General features: G+C 44.0%; 1 long non-coding RNA gene across 2 annotated transcripts; it reads left to right on the forward strand.

The window, feature by feature from the left end:
• Nucleotides 1-10,666: 10,666 nt before the first annotated feature.
• On the forward strand, nt 10,667-15,832 carry LOC147007752 (uncharacterized). 2 transcript variants are annotated; one of them, XR_015053941.1, is made up of 5 exons: nt 10,667-11,091; nt 11,392-12,425; nt 13,543-13,631; nt 14,443-14,601; nt 14,743-15,832. It is a non-coding gene; the product is annotated as an uncharacterized LOC147007752 (long non-coding RNA). The 2 variants fall into 2 exon arrangements; XR_015053942.1 differs by having other exon boundaries at nt 11,473-12,425.
• Nucleotides 15,833-16,155: the final 323 nt, after the last annotated feature.

Genomic DNA, 16,155 nt, shown 5'->3' on the forward strand with positions numbered 1-16,155 from the left:
AGGAGATGGGATAATTGATACTCTCATGGGTATTGGTTCAAGTATTCTTAAACATAAAGATCGAATTGGTTCAACTGCTTCTGCTGTGGGAAATGTAGCAGGTGCTGTAAAGATCATCTTTGTGCTGTCATTTATGTATGCTGAATGTGTGCTGAAGAGTTGTGGAGCGCCTTCAAGACCACCGTCCTTGATGTTGCCGGTGGATGTCTTGGAACTCACCGCAGGGCAAAGAAGAATTTTGTCTCTCAAGGGACAGCGGATACCATTGACCAGAGTCACAGGGCCAGGATGAATGGCAGAGCTGAGCTGTTCAGGGAGCTGAGGCGTAAAACTGTACGTGCACTGAGGGTGGACAAGGAGGCCTATGTGCGAGGAATCTGTGAGGGGGTAGAGCATCACCTGTGGACAGGTGATTCTCGTCCCGCTTACAGGGGAATTCGCGCATTACGTTCATCCAAGCCCATCCCTCGGAGCACTGCAGTTCGAGCAGAGAGTGGTAGGCTCTTGACAGAGGAGTCTGAAGTGAAGGCCCGCTGGGCCGGTTACTTTGAGCGGTTGTACCAGGCTGATCCCCCAGCTGTCGAGTTGGACGTCAAGGGTGTTACAATCCCTGTTGCTGACCCACGAATCAACTGTGGTCCACCTTCGCTTGTGGAAACACGGGCTGCGGTGAACCAGTTGAAACGGGGCAAAGCTCCAGGGATTTGTGGCATCCATGCCGAACTTCTCAAGGCTGGTGGAAATGCTGCACTCGTGTCGTTGCATGCAGTTTTGTGCTCTGCCTGGAACACAGGCATCATCCCAACTGACTGGAAGAGGGGCCTTGTTGTCCCTCTCTGGAAAGGGAAGGGTGATCGCCAAGACTGCAACAACTACCGAGGGCTGACGCTGCTCTCAGTGCCGGGCAAGGTCTTTGCTCGGATAATTCTTGATAGGGTTCGCCACCATCTGCTTGAGCACCAGCGTCCAGAGCAGTCAGGCTTTACACCAAAGAGGTCAACGATTGACCGTATCCTTGCCCTTCGTGTCCTCACCGAACGCAGACGAGAGTTTCGGCAGGGGCTGCTTGCAGCCTATGTTGATCTCTGTAAAGCGTTCGATTCAGTGAATCGGGATGTCCTCTGGAGGATTCTTGGTCTTCATGGGGTGCCACCAAAACTGATCGATCTGATGTCTGAACTCTACTCTGGTTCTGAGAGTGCTGTGAAGTGTGGTGGTACCACCTCTGACTTATTTCCAGTTGTTACTGGAGTTCGTCAGGGATGTGTACTTGCCCCCACACTTTTCAGCACTTGTATGGACTGGATTTTAGGGAGGATGTCGGAGAGATCAAGTTGCGGTGCATCGTTTGGGAATGTCAAGATCTCAGACCTTGATTTTGCAGATGATGCAGTCATCTTTGCGGAGACTTTAGACATCCTTTTGGGGGCACTCGAGGTGCTGAATGAGGAGTCAGAGCCGCTGGGATTACGGGTTTCTTGGGTCAAAACTAAGATCCAGGCTTTCGGTGACATCTTGGATGCTGCTGTCCTGTCTGTGTCTGTTTGTGGTGAGGATGTTGAGGTCGTGGAGAGATTCACTTACCTTGGCAATGATATTCATGTCTCTGATGGCTGCGAGTCAGAGGTCAATAGACGTCTGGGTCGGGCCTGGGGAGTCTTGGATTCACTGGATCATGGGGTGTGGTGCTGCCGGTACATGTGCGGGAGGACGAAAGTCCGAGTCTTCAGGTCCTTGGTACTTCCAGTCTTGCTCTATGGGTGCGAGACTTGGATTCTGACCAAGGATCTGAGACGGAGACTTAATTCCTTTGGTACCAGGTGTCTTCGGAGAATCCTTGGCTATCACTGGTCGGATTTTGTGTCCAACGAGCGGTTGCTGAGAGAGACTCGGATGGCATTTGTTACCTGCATAGTCCGTGAGCGTCAGTTGCGGCTGTATGGACATGTGGCTCGTTTTCCTGATGCTGATCCTGCTCACCAGATTCTCTCAGCGAGGGAGTCTCATGAGTGGAGGAGGCCAGTGGGCCGACCACGTGCCTCATGGTTGCAGCAGGTTGACCACCATCTCAAGGAGATGGGGATGGGCCTGGCATCTGCCTGGGGGATGGCCAGACGGAGGCCCCTGGAGTACCGACGGAAAGTGGACGCAGCGACGCGCTGTTCTGGCACATGCTCCCATACCTGACCTGACCTGTAAAGAGCATAAAAGATGCCCAGAAGGAATCTCATAAATTACAAGCAATAAAAGAAATTAAGAAAGGCAAAACTCAGTTGTCCCCCCAAGAACGACAGAAAATAATTCGAATACTTGGATCAGGGTTTCAAAAGTTTTAACATCTTTTTTTCCTTAATAAATACAAGTATGGAAGCAATTGATAGTATTGTTTCGGATTCGCGCCCGCCGGCGTGCGAACGGCCACGTAACTCGAATCGCGGCACGTCGCCCACCGGACGGACAATCCAGTCGTGACCCTCTCGGACTAACGCCGGGAACTAGTCACGGGTGGACCTTTCGGTCTCACCATGATCGTGCCAATCGGCCCCCGCGTGGGATAGGGTTGCTCGCCAAATTCGACCTACCTAAGTACCCACACGGAGGGTAGACCGGGCGATCGCACCTCGCCGCAGGTCGACTTCGGACACGGGCCACTTTAAGCGACCCGTTCCGTACTATCGGGATAACCGAGCGGTGTTATTCGTCGGCCTCGACGGTTCGATTAATTATCGGGCGTTTTAGCCCACGACCAACCCTTTACGTGAAGCAAGATGGAGATTCAATGAAAGAAAAGACGAAGCGAAGCGGGAAAACAGTTCAACATAACTCGCATTTATTTCGCGCTGAACGGGAAGCACACATATACAATTACACCAAAAGCACATGTAAAAGGAGAAGAAACACAATATTACACAAAAAGCAAATATAAAAGAGAAACACAATGCAGAGCTATCCGACTACCGAGCACACAGCAACACTTATACAATTTTACTTCACAGACGGCGCCGACAACACAGATACCCAAAGCAAAAGAAAAAGAACCACCCTCCAGGATGAGGGGGGTAGGCAGGCCTGGGGCCGAGACCGTGTCGGGCCTACCCGTCTGATGATGAGACGCAAAGCGGCGGTGGCGCCTCAACTCCGCGGGCCTCGCGGACAGTGTCTGGTAGGGGGTGGGAAAGGGGCCCCCTTGTCGCACTATCTCAGCGCGGGGGGAAACAGGAGGGGGTTGTTGATGCTCGGGGGGGGGGGAGGAAGATATCACCCTGTCTCGGGTCCCGCGACGAGCGTCTCCACCTCGACCTCGGTCGCGCCGCCGGCCTCTCCCTCCGCAGCTCCCCGACTCCGACGCGAGCACCCCCTCGATCGCCTTCGCCGCCGCCACCTCTCCACAGCTCCGTCCTCTTCTTCCCAGCTCCACCGACAACTCCCAACCGCGAACTCGAACTCCTTGACTGACGAACGCAGCCGTTTATATCCCCCGTGGTCTCGCTCCCCCACCTTTGACCCTTTACCTCCGACCCTTCACCTCTAACTGGCTCCCCATTGGACCGAGGAAAAGTGGGCGTGAATGCTTTTTGATCCATGAATTTGCATATAGCGACCTCACTCCAACGCCCTGGAGGCGGGGCCAAATCGCCCCACGCTCTCCGATAGGACGGAACAGAAGTGGGCGTGAGTCGTTTTTGATCCGTTTTTCTCGGAAAGTCTGTGATGTTTCTGAACACGCTGCTCGGTGCGCGCCCTGCACGAGTCCAGTATCGGTGCCCACAAGTGGCGCAAGAATGGTGGTGATGCGATGGTGGCGAGTTGTGACGGTAAAGGTCGTGGCTGTTGTTGTGAAGCGGCGTTGTGGTTGGTGGTTGTTGTTGTGAAGCGGCTTTGTGGTTGGTGGTTGTTGTGTGATGGCTGTTGAGACGTGGTTGGTGGTGGTAGTAATGGCGGCTGGTCCAAAATAAAGATAGTAAAAGAAAAACGGCTATCCTGAAGAGTCGCAGCCCGACTGAATGACATTTATTCCCTCGAAACAACGGGTTTGGGCCTAACTACACATATACTTACCGAGATATCTCACCTAAGGGACCTGAATGGTGGTTTGCGAATTTCGTCAACCACAACAGTATCTATGATTTGGATGATACTATTATTATCTCAAACTCCACTAAAAAAGAAGATTACTTCAAGGTAAATGCAATAACTGGAGCAGACTGGAATACGAATGGTACAAAAAGTTTTGAAATAAATAATCAACAAACCTATTTGAATCTCTCCGAAAGTTTCTTGTTGTGTAAATTTAAATTCACTAAAGCTGGGAATAACACAAACGCTACACTTGTAAATGATTTCTTCTGGAAAATGTTTGATAGTGTGCGTTTGTATATTGGAACACAAGAAGTTGAAGCGGTTGATTATGTCTCTGCTGTATCTGAAATGATGAAATTTACACTTTATACATTCAGTGATAGAATGGGAAAGGGGTCTGTCGAAGGTTTTATTCCTGATATGTCAACGGGAACAAACACAGACCCTGGATATACTCAAAGGAAAGGAGCGTATAATGATGATACAAAAGCAGAAAATAGTTTTACTGTGGCAGTTCCTCTTAAAGGTATATTTGGATTTTGTGATCATGATAAAGTTCTGTATGATCTTAAAATTAGATATCAACTACAAAGGAATGATAATGAAAATCGATTGCTTTTTGGTGTTGGTAGTGCTTTTGGTGAACAGAATAAATTTGTAATTGAGGAAATGAGTTGGTATATCAGTGAATATACTCCTAATCTTAAAACAGAAGAAATGTTGAATAGAAGACTTAACTCAAAGAAACCACTCAGTGTATCATACCTCAAAAGAAGATGTCAACACGTTAAACTCAACCAAACTACTTACATGTGGAATTTGGGTGTTCTGGAAGGAAAGCCACGATATCTGTGGATCATTTTTAAAAAGCCAGATGGTGATACTGCGACTGATAAGAATAATGCATTGAGTGATAATGCTAAGGTGAAACAACTTCGCGTTTCTCTAGATGGAACATTTTATCCACGAGATAGATTGGAAATTAATTGGGAAAAAAATGATTTTGCTGAAGCATACAAGTCTTACCAAAAGGTGTGTGAAAGTAATGGAAATAAAGAACCTATTTTGGATATGACTGCATTTAAAAGTTTGTATACAATCTATGCGTTTGACCTGAGCGCTCAAAAGGAAACTATAAAGTCTAATCGAGTGGATACTTCCCTATACATTGAAAGAGGAGAAAGTGAAGAAGTTGATACATATTGTTTGCTTTTGGAATAAACAGAATTACAGATTAATACAGATAATGGTGTGATGATTAGTCTCACATAATTTTTTGTTAAATAAATGAGTGGCAAAGTACCAACTGGGGTATATGTTAATCAAATCAATCTTCATAAACTATCATCTTGTGTTCAAAATCAAAAGCCTTGTACGATTAACGTTAATACAATTCAGAGAAAAGGAGCAGTAAGAATTGATGTTTTGCTCACAAGAGAACAGGTTAAAATCTTGAATGACACTGGCTCACTTAAAATTAAAATGACAAAACCAATGTTGAAAAAATATTCAATAAGAGAGACGAGTGGAGGATTTCTCCCATTTCTAATTCCTTTATTTGCTGGTTTAAGTGTGGTTGGAGCATTGACAGGTGGTATTTCAACAGCGGTGAAAACTGCCAATGAAAGGAAGGCACTCTCTTCGTGATAATTGGAAAAAAAATTATCTTCGTGATAATTGGGCTCAAAAATAATTGGAAAGACATAACAAAGAATTGGAGAAACAAATTAGTGGAAGTGGTGTAACTGTAGATTTTGCTAAACTTTTGCGGGTGGGGGTTCGAAACGGTCATTTTCGAGAGACATAGTGAGAGTGTGAAATGAAAACCAGCAAAAGAACAGGGCCCAGAACACCACCTTGAGGACCTACAGTCTGGACAGGAAGAGGGGATAAGAGAACTCTATTTATGGCCATTCATTGACAATGACAGGAGAGGAAGTCTGTGAGCCATGTGTGGAGATGGCCTTGGATACCATGGGAAGAGAGTTTGGTGAGCAGGGCAGAGTGCTAGACCGTGTGAAAAGCACGCGATATGTTGAGGGAGATGGCTCTGATTTCATGTCTGTCATTGAGTACCTCCATCCTTTGTTGGTCGAGCAGAAGCAGCATATCCAGGGTAGAGTGACCTGCTCTGAAACCAAATTGATGATCGGAAATCAAGCCATTGGAGAAGAGGAAGGATTTAACATCTGAAGCGAGGATGGATTCCATAACCTTGCTCATGATTGGGAGAAGGCTGATTGGTGTGTCATTGCAGGGATATGTTTTTGCACCTTTTCATGCAGTGTGGTAATGTTTGCTGATTTCCAAGCAGAAGGCAGATGACCTTGAGCAAATGTGAGGGTGAATAGAACAGAGAGAGGATGAGCAATAGCAGAGGAGCAGGTTTTTCGGATACATGGGCTGATGCCATCTGGACCGGTTGCAGTATCTGAGTCAAAGTTTGAAAGCAAGCTCTCCATCTTGTCAGGAGAAAAGGACACACAGTCCAGGGACAGCTCAGTGCGACTGGGTAAGGTGGGTACAGAAAGCGATGGGTTTGGAACACAAGATCTAGAAGCAAACACAGAGTTTCTGCATTCAGCCTTTATCACGTGCATTGTCAGCTGTGCGGCCATTTGAGGTAAGGGAGGGATGGAGGGCGAACATACACCAGAAACAGATTTGATTAAACGCCACCAGGATTTTGAGGAGGGAGACAGGTTTGAGTTCAGACTTGAGATTTAAAAGATGTTGTTTTCTGGCTCTCCTGAGGGTAGACACACCCTTGTTACGAGCTTTGTGGAAGGAACCGAGATTGTCTTCAGTTGGATTAGCCTTCCATGAGGCGAAGACAAGTTTTTTCAGGACAACTGCCTTGCCACAAGCTTCAGTGTACCATGTGCGGGAGGAAGGGTAGGACAACTGAAGACAAGATGGGATAAATCTGTTCATTTTTAGATCCTCGTGGAGAATCTTTAAGTCTTTCTCACGTTGTTGTTCTTCATCTTCTTCTTGTGGACTTTTTTTCACAGCCGACAGGTTTCATCGAAACTTCCTGAAACTTGGCATATATTTGTAAAAATACCCTGCGCAGATAGTAACCATCTCCGATTTTGAAAATTCCTCCCAGAAAAAAAATTTATGACGTCAAAATATCTCCGCTAATGGAAATCGCCAAAAAGATTATCTCCGAAACTAGGCAGGCTTCTTGAATTCTGTCTGTAGTGGGAATCGAACAGGGCATTGGCAGAGATGAATTCCCGCACATCTGATACATCACTGTGACGTCATATCAATTTTTATGACGTCATTCCTATTTTTTGACATTTTTTGTTTCACAACCCAGAGTTTTCATCGGATCTACGTAAAACTTGCCATGTATATGCAGAAAGCCCACGCGCAGGCAGGAACCATCTCCGATTTTGGAAATTCCTCCTACAAAAAAGTTGACGTCATAATATCGCCACTAATTGAAATCGCCGATTCCATTATCTCCGAAACTTGGCAAGCTGTTTGAATTTTGTTTGCTGGAATCAAGCCGGGCATTAGCACAGATAATTACAGGTCTGCAAAATGGAACTTTTTAAAAATTGTTTTGATAATTTTATGTTACTTTATATATATTTGGGGTGCTAATTCGAAATATCAAAACAGGTTTTCTCCATCACGTCAGGTTTTCTTACAAATTGATGATGAAATGTCCAAGAATTTTGGGTAAATTCCCATATGGTAAGACAAAATGAAACGAATAAAAATAAATTTGGTACTCTATTTAGCAAAGAGAAATGGCACAAATGCAATTAAAAAGTAAGAATAGATTCTTTACAAGTGCTCCAATCATTTTTTAGGTTCAGCACCTCAAAATCTCTTCTTTCTCACTTGAAAACTACACCTGGAACTTTTTCGTTTGTGAGCATTTGGTGGACTTTCACGATGCAACATCCAGCAGTAGTCGACCATCATACTGACATTCCATCTTCCATGATATCTTCTTTCCATCTCCTTCATATATTGATGAAACCTTTCCCCTTGTTCTTTACTCACATCCCCTAAATTTTCCAGAAAGTAATCCAAATGGGCATGCAGAAAATTAACTTTAAGGCTCATTTTGCATCCTAAGGCCTCAAACATTTCCAGCATTCTTCCCACGATGTCTTTGTAGTTTGGATCCTCGTAATTACCCAAGAAGTTCTTCATCACATGTTTCAAACTAATCCATGCATCTTTTTCAGGATCACGAAGAGAGTTTTCAAAATTTTCATCCTTGACGAGTTTTCTTATATCTGGTCCAACAAATACACCCTCTTTAACCTTGGCATCGGATAGAGCATGAAACTTACTACGCAAATTATTGAAGCCTTCTGCATCCTGTGGCAAAGCTTTTACGAATTGCTTCATCATGCCAAGTTTTATATGTAGAGGAGGCAAAAGAACCCTTTTCGGATTCACCAAGCTTTCTTGAAGGATGTTCTTTGTCCCTGGTATAAGCTTATCCCTACTTGACCATTGTTTTTGAGAGCAATGGAGGTCCCTGGCTCTACTATCCCACTCACACAAGAAACAAGGAAACTTTGTGTAGCCTGACTGTTGTCCAAGTAACATGCAAATTATCTTCAAGTCACCGCAAATCATCCAGTTGTGATCTTTGTATTTAATCATGTTTAAGAGAAACACCAAATTTTCATGTGTCTCCTTCATGATCACTGAGTGTCCAACAGGGATGGAAGCATATTTATTACCATTATGCAAAAGAACTGCTTTAAGACTTCTCTTTGAAGAGTCAATAAAGAGTCTCCATTCATCAGGGCTGTAACTTATGCCAAACGTTTGTATTAGTCCTGATGGATCTTTACAATAAACCAAATCATTTTCTTGAGCCAAATACGGAACAAACACTTTTTCTCGGTTAAGATACCAATAGAATGATGCACCAGCAGCTAAAAGACTCTTGGATTTAAGTCTGGAGCCTAAAAGCTATGCTGACACCTTTGCAAGTCCCAAGTCCCTCACCAGATCATTTAATTCACACTGGTTGAATAGTTGAGGTTCTTCACTTTTACCACTATTGAAGTCTACATCATCATTGCTGTTGCTGCTTTCTGACTCAGAACTTAAGTGTATGTCTTCAAGGTTTCCTGGTGGTGATGGGACTGGAACATCTGGTCCATGGGCAACAGGTCGCAATGCAGATGAGAGATTTGGATAAACAATGTTTTTCACACTCTTTGAATTGTGTCCTTGTACCTTACATGAGCAAAAGTAGCAGTCATCACTGTGATTTTTAGGCTCTCTCCATATCATTGGAACCCCAAAACGAAAAGACTTCTTTGTACATTTTGTCCATTGTCTTAGTTCTTCAACACAAATTGAGCAGACCTTATGAGGAGCCCATGTCTTATCTTGGTCTCCTAATTTCACACCAAAGTAGGCATAGTAAGATTTTTTAACAAAGTAAGTAATGTATCTCTAACGTTTCTTAGTCATAAACTCACCACAAATGTAACAAAATTTGTCTGGGCTGGTTGCACATCCTCAAGAAGCCATGATTGTTTCCAATCATGTACAGATCTGCAAAGAAAAAGTAATGGGATGAGAGAAAGGGGATATTACATGAGGATAAAATAGTAAAACACAATAATCAAACTCGGGCACACTGGTAAAACGCAATGATCGATTTTGTGAAGAAACGATACGTGATAGGATAATTTCTTCGTCATTTTTGAAATCAGCAGGTAAAAATTGATCAAATTCACCCAATAAATATGAAACAATTTTCTGGTCGCAGAACTGTGTAATATATCGCAAACCTGATACATCACAATGTCGTCATATTCGTTTTTATGACGTCATCATGAAGACGACGAGGATCTTAGCTCATTTGAGCTGTTTTTGAGAGAAGGGGAGAGAGAGAGAGAGAGAGAGAGAGAGAGAGAGAGAGAGAGAGAGAGAGAGAGAGAGAGAGAGAGAGAGAGAGAGAGAGAGAGAGAGAGAGAGAGAGAGAGAGAGAGAGAGAGAGAGAGAGAGATTCAGAGAGAGAGATTCAGAGAGAGAGAGAGAGAGAGAGAGTCAGAGAGTCAGAGAGAGAGAGAGAGACAGAGAGAGAGAGAGAGAGAGAGAGAGAGAGAGAGAGAGAGAGAGAGAGAGAGAGAGAGAGAGAGAGAGAGAGAGAGAGAGAGAGAGAGAGATATAGATTCAGAGAGAGAGAGAGAGAGAGAGAGAGAGATTCAGAGAGATTCAGAGAGAGAGAGAGAGAGAGAGAGAGAGAGAGAGAGAGATTCAGAGAGAGAGAGAGAGAGAGAGATAGATTCAGAGATTCAGAGAGGGAGAGAGATTCAGAGAGAGAGAGAGAGAGAGAGATTCAGAGAGAGAGAGAGAGAGATTCAGAGAGAGAGAGAGAGAGATTCTCAAAAAGAAATTCCCAGGACGAGTTGATGTCGGAGGAAGTGAAGATGGGAGACTAGTCTAGATTCTAGAAGCTTGATGGCTGCTTGAAGTCCCTGCCAGTCGGCCTGAGTGAAATGCCAGACTCCACGGTGCTGAGGAGGTTCTGTCGTAACAGCCAGAGAGATGTCGAGTTTGACAAGCATCTGGTTAGATGAACCGATTGAAGCGGAGGGAGAACAGGAGATATTTTGATGGGTCTTGAGATAACGTTCAATATTGAGTTGAGTCTTGAGATAAAGTGGCTTTTGCAGTTGAAAGTGAGTCTGTTCATTTCACTTTTATATTTCGTGTATATTAATGATATTTATATATTTTTGAATAACGATTGACTGAAGATCTTTGGGACTTGCGTTTGAGCCCATCGTCTCATTAAATAACACCAGGTGGGTTGATTCAGCCTGTCTTCCTTCCGAGGTCAGCGAAATGAGGACCAGCTTACTGAAAACAGGGGCAATGCATCAGTGGCACCGCCACACTCTCAGCATTGATGCAACCAGCAGCCACAGGCTGCATATGAAATAATGACTCAAATTGATGTAAGACCCAAGGTGGAGCTTGGACATAAATCACACGTGGGACAAAGAGGTGAGGATAATGCACTTTCAAATCGATTTACAAGAACGTTTGTAGATAATGAAAAGGGAGAAAAAGAAAATGGGATTCAAACCTGGCATTGCCGTATCATGAGCCTTAAGATCAGATGGGAATGATGAAAAGGGCCAACCGTCTTTGATTTGCTTTTACTTCAGATAGTTAGTTAGTTAGTTATTTACTTACTTACTGAATTTGCATTACTCAACCAAGTTGTTATGTCTTGCAACACTGATAGTAAATTTATCACCACCATTGCTATCTCCAAGATTGTCATTACCCTTGGAATTCCAGGATGGAAGCTGGGATTTTGCTTTTGGTTCCGGATTCATCTGTGGTTTGGTGCATGTGTTGTGGTTCCTTGTTGGTGTGAAGGTGGATGCTTCAGGACCACGGAATGTTCCATTCAGTCTTAAAGACTTGCAAGTGGAGATGAGTATATGACATCTGGTGGTGGCGGCGTGTACACACACACACACACACACACACACACACACACACACTCACTCACTCACTCACTCACTCACTCACTCACTCACTCACTCACTCACTCACTCTCACACACACACACACACACACACACACACACACACACACACACTCTCTCTCACACACACACACACACACACACACACACACACACACACACACACACACACACACACACACACACACGCACACATATCTTGATTAACACACGCACGATGATGATTTCTACACATATCTTATTCATGACATATTACACATATTCCACAGTTCCACACACACAGACACACTCACACACACACACACACACACTCACACACACACACACACACACACACACACACACACACACACACACACACACACACACACACACACACACACGCGCGCGCACACACATCTTGATTAACACACGCACGATTATGATTTCTACACATATTATACACATTATATCCACACATATTTGATTCGTGATCATACATATCTTATTCATGACATATTACACATATTCCACAGTGAACCCTGAAATGTGGTGGGTTTCAACCAATTGTGGGCAATCTACTATGTTCCGATTTTGTTATCGTGGGGTTTCTTTTCAAGCAATCATGGCTCTTGAGCTGAGATGAGTCATCATTTGCGGCTGGCACCTGCGTGCAGTGGCGGATTAATGCACAGGCACGCAGGAGCCGTGCCTTGGACCCAAGATCAACGTGGGCCAGGAAAGAAGAGTGAGGGCCATGCAACCTATGCACTGCATGGAGCCCCAGATAACATGGGCCCACACAACCCATCACGGGGACCCGGGGGTGGGATCTCACTTTTCTAACAAATCACATCAACTTGTGAGTACATCAAGGGAATACTTCATCTCAAAGAAAGACAGCACTGTGATGTAATGAATCGATTGAAAATATTTTCCCTGATATTTAACTGGACAGGACGATTACAAAATTAGGGGATGAGGTGAGGTTTGTAGGGAAAGCAAAATGGAATAATAACGACGTTTAATGTCCACAAATACAGGAATAATCACAATATAATTTGTACAATTCCTCATGTTAATACATATCAATATTGTTCAACAAATCCACACGTACATGAGGAGATGACATGTGGATGTGGCGGCGTGTGTACACGCACAAACACACGAACATTAATCTTCATTTACACGTGGACATGCACAATTGTGATTCACAGCTCTGTTAAGCGGTTCTGAAGAAGGTTTTTTAAAATTGTTTTCTCAGTTAAACTAAGATGGTGACCAGACCACGTGACTGATGACATCAGAAATTTAATTCTTGAATCACATCGTCGATCAGATGTATGAAGTTTCAGATTTTGATTCAACTTCTGGCTTGAATACCACTTCACCGATGATGTCATGGTTATCACCTGATATACCCCATGGGGAGATGATGACATGTGACTAGTTTAAAAAAAATTTTGTTGGATGCTTTTGGATTAGAAGATGTCCAAATTTTTTCCTTTCATTCATTATTACTGCCATAGCATGTGATGTATGACATCAGAGGTATCAATAAATTATTCTCCCTGGGGGTCCTTCGTTATCCTTCATTATTGGAAGCTCCAAGTCAATTCCAACCAATTTTAAGATCCAGTGAAGTAGCGAAAGCGACTGTACACCAGTTTTAATCACTGTATGTTCTTGTGTGTAATCATTGAGTCCAAAGTTAAAAATATAAACGTGGTTCCAATAGAATTGGTTACTTGGGTCCGCAGAGCCACGTACTCGTTACTTGCTGTTAGAAATGTTGAGACTCAACTTTGTCATCACTCACAGACACTCATCCACATGTTTGGAGGGGATGTTTTGATTGATGCTTGGAGGGACTCCCCTCTTGAACAACCTTTGCTGTCATACCTGCTTTGATTTTCGCGTCATTGTCTGCCAGGATACGACGCAAACAGAACAGATTCCCGATGTTGTTTTTCACTCAGGGTACCCCCAATGTGTTTGCCGAGTTGATGGACACCGTAACCTCAGCAGCGATGTTGCCATGCACTACACCCAATGACACAACCTCCTGGTAATCCACTCTACCTTTCTACCACATGTTTTAGATTTTCGATTCATTTCACTTGATCAAGGGTGATAAATAAAATATTTACCTTTGATGAATCGGTCTGACAGCCAGGCAGAGCAGAGTATGCATCGAGAATACAAAGGAAAATGCATAAATCCATTGCAATATGAGAAAGGGAATGCAGTGAGGGGAAAACCCATGTGGGTGGGGTGGTAGCAACATTATTAGAGATCAGGAGTGAGTGTAGGAAAAGTAATAAGGTGGTGATGGACATCATCAGTCTTGGGAAAAGTGGAAGGAAAGAGCATGAGTCCTCAGACTCAGAGAGTTACACACACTACAGAAAGAAAAGTAGTATCAAGGATGGAAGCTGAGCATTCAGTTTGGCCTTGCAGAGGTTAACCAGGTGAGAGTTTTTGTAAGACCTCAATGTTGGGGTGGGGAAGCATTGTTGGAGCTGGGGATGGATGATTGGACACGGGTGGGAGATGGTGGGTGGAATAAGATGATTGAAAATGGAGTCCACCGATCTTCCTGTGTTGGTTGCACGCTGACAATGACTCGGCCTCCAACCAAGAGAGGTTGATGTGTGATAAAACAATGCATTTGTGTCGAAGTACGAAATGTGCTAAAGACTCAGTGAAAGAATCCACCATGATAACGGACTTTCCAATGGAGTTTTGATATTACTGAAAATGGAATACATTTGTGTTGGAGTATCCCTTGTGAAACAATGAGTATTCCTCGATATTAAGAGGAACCAAAGTAACGGTATCCTTAACCTTTCTTCCTTTTGATGCTTGGTGTGTCCAAGGTGTTAATTTCCACACTGAAGACCTTGGAAGGAACCTTGAAACACAAAGAAATCCAGAACTTTGGGATTTCTCATCCTCTGCTGGGGAAAGGACACAAATAACCTGGAGAACCAAAATAATCAGCACAGGGATGGGGTGTCTGGTTTTGTGTATGACAAGTGAGTATCAGTCTTGAATTTTTTTTTTGAGACAAGACTTCAGTCACTGTTGAATGATACGTTTATACAGTAACTGAACTTGTCTGAAATATCTCGAATGTTCACTAAATTGATTGCCATGTACATGGATTCTCGTTTCAGGATTTACAAGTATTCACTGCCGGAGAGGAAACAATCGAATCTGCAGAGCTCGGTGTCCAAAGGAAGTGCTTGATAACTTTGTTTGATTTTTCACAATATTTTCACGGATAAATGACATCACCTCAACAGTGGAATCCATTTTTTAGCTCGTCTCCGACGAAGTCGGGAAGAGTTTTTAAAGTGATGACGATGTCTGTCAGTCAGTCCCTTTAAATCCCCTAAACCCACTCCCCCCAACCTTCACCGAATGAAGCCCAACTATGCCAGACCTAAATTGGGAGACGAGCATCTGTTCCACTTGGGACAATTCATTTTCATATTTACCAATTAATATGAGTGATGGAAATAAAAGATCTTGAAAATGAAATTAAAGTCATGTCAAAACACTCAAGTTATACATCAAATATCCAGGCGTATTTACCACTCCAACTGACGTATGGTTGGCATTGTAATCGATGGCTGCATGTTTTACATTTGCTTGCAGAGATTGTTGAGGAACGGTTTGTGGCACGGTGTTTTGAAATACAATGAGTCGTGCAAATCTGAATGAATGGAAGTGTTGCTTCATTTGATAGGCTTTGATCTAAAAAATATAGGCCTCCCAACAATGGATGGAGGCCCTCAATGTCAGATATGAGATCACGGCAGTCTCTCTGGAAATATCTCATGCTTTTCATACTGTCTGGCATCCATCGAGTTGAGTCGAAGGGAGAAGCATTGCCATCCGTCCAGGTAAGGGGTTACACCCACTGGACACGACAATACTTTGCCTATGGCATCCAAGGTCAACTCCACACTTGGCTTCCTGATTTCCACTCCTCTCGTCGTCAACGTGTGGCTCTCAACAGATCCTTTAATCTCTTCTCCTTGTCAAGGCTGCAGTGCTCCAAGGCAGTGTTCCTGGCCTCCATCTTCTTCCAAATCTTCAAAAATGATATCTCTGACTCTGGAAAATCCTCAAAACCCATTTGCTGACCCTCTCTTCAGACATTGACAAAATCACAAGATGGTCATGCACTTGGAATATGATTTTCATTCCTGACAAATATCATATTCACACGATCTCTCTCCGAAAGTACTGTTTGGTAACTGCCTCCACCCCCGCCCTCCCTCATCCACTTTCTTCAGAATCCTGTTGAGGAAGTTCAGTCACTGAAACTCCTGGGACTGGGCATCTTCCATGATTCTTCTTTTCTGCCTCCTTTCTGGTCTTGTGCCCTCTGCTCTTTCGTATTTTTCCCCCAGAGCACCCCCCCCCCCAAGGTTTGTGTGGCACACACGGTCCATCAACAACCCCTTCTGTTGAGATGACCTAAATCCAGGATCACTGCTCACCTCTACTCATTCGTTCCTTTTTTTTCACCACCTGTGGAACCATCTTTCTCACTCAAATCAATGTCATTCTTCCCTCCA

Source organism: Eptatretus burgeri, unplaced genomic scaffold (assembly GCF_056783735.1).
Source record: "Eptatretus burgeri isolate ZD-2024b unplaced genomic scaffold, Ebu_testis_v1 Ebu_testis_scaffold_28, whole genome shotgun sequence".
Lineage (NCBI taxonomy): Eukaryota > Metazoa > Chordata > Myxini > Myxiniformes > Myxinidae > Eptatretus > Eptatretus burgeri.